The sequence below is a fragment of the Aphanomyces invadans genome (genome assembly GCF_000520115.1).
Source record: "Aphanomyces invadans strain NJM9701 unplaced genomic scaffold supercont1.79, whole genome shotgun sequence".
NCBI lineage: Eukaryota > Oomycota > Saprolegniomycetes > Saprolegniales > Verrucalvaceae > Aphanomyces > Aphanomyces invadans.
Genome location: NW_008580224.1, coordinates 43,893 through 45,421, shown reverse-complemented (window position 1 = coordinate 45,421; position 1,529 = coordinate 43,893).

The following is a 1,529-nucleotide window of genomic DNA, read 5'->3' as shown; positions in this document are numbered from 1 at the left end:
CTGCCTTTGAACTTAGCCTAGCTTGAGCTATAACTGGCAGCGGAGTGCCCCAGTGAGTGTCGTCGGCCCACATGTTCTCGCGACAGGTCGTCGGAATTGTCCATGATTTGAGCCCACCGTGTCAATTTTGACGTCGCACATGAACTCCTACTCGTCTCGCCTTCCTTCTTAATTGCAGCCCCCAAGTTGACTGCAACGATTGACAAATGTCGCAACCACAGCATTCAAGCGAGTGCCACTGGGTGCCGGGGATGTGTCCAAACACCGTCGAAGGGCGGTACGAGTTGTGGTAGAAAATCTGGACGAAATGACGTTGTGAAATGGTACGCAGCACGTGTTTCCCTGAGTCACCAGCCTTGTCAACCCCGAAACCCCGTGGCGAGCATGATTAGTGTGCCAGTCTTTATGCTGTCGGTGCCCAATGGCAAAGAATCGTTTGATTCTGGGTGGCGTTCGTAGCTCGCAAGGACCGCGCCGTCATCAATCGACAGTATGGATGAGCGAAATAGTATGGCTCGAGTCTTCGGTACATGTAATGGAGAATTTGGAAAGTTCTCGTCAAGGACTCTACATCCATAAGAATGTGAACTCGGTCCGCCATCACATGAATCTTAGGGCCTCTTGAAGTGCGCCTATGGCCTTGCGAAAAAGTGTGGACCATGGCAAGTCACACAATCGGTGGGGTGTTTGCAAGCGCCGGCCCTTTCATGCGCTGACGTCATGCCTAAGATATTCCTCGAACGATCCGCTCTGGGCGTTGGCATGCACTTCTTATGCAATGTGGGCAGTGGGCCGTTGGAGCCACACGTACCTGCACACCAAGTTGTTCACCGCGATGTTGGCCGACATGTCGTGAGGTGGGAGCACTTGCCAGACAAGGTCGTTTACCAAATCGTTTCATCAGGACGAACGTCACCCGTGTAAAGTGCAAAATGTCGTGGCAAGTTAGGAGTTGTGTGTGGGCACGCCTGCCGTAAACAACTTTCTCCATTCGTTGAAAACTCGTAGCACTGGGGCCACGTCATGGCCCCGCGAACACCTTACATCCAACTTCACACTTCTCAAATGTCTCTCACAACTCATTCGTAACAGTGTCGTCCATAGCAGAGGATCGATGTTGACGAAACACCGCACATATACTCATGCGTGTCAATCGCTGGAATGGCGACGAGAGGTCACTCGCTGCCCGCGAGGAAGATAGACCGCTGGCTGCGCTGCCACCTATTTGGTCTCGTAGAACTCGAGGTAACCTTGTTCAAACGGCTCAATCTCGACGGCGTTGCCAAGTCTTGAGCTGTTCCATATATAGAGGCCAATATGAACATAGCCACGCGCGCCCGCCCACCAACATAGACACGATCGCGAGCAGTAAAAATGATGGCCCGAGGCATCATCTAGACTATCTGCACCAACTAAGGTATATGTGTGGCATGTTGCATATAGCTCATGCCTCGCTGGCTTCGTCTACGCACGGGATGGCACTGGTGGCGCGGCAGTTGAGTTCAGCGACAGCTACGACCGCCAGTGGC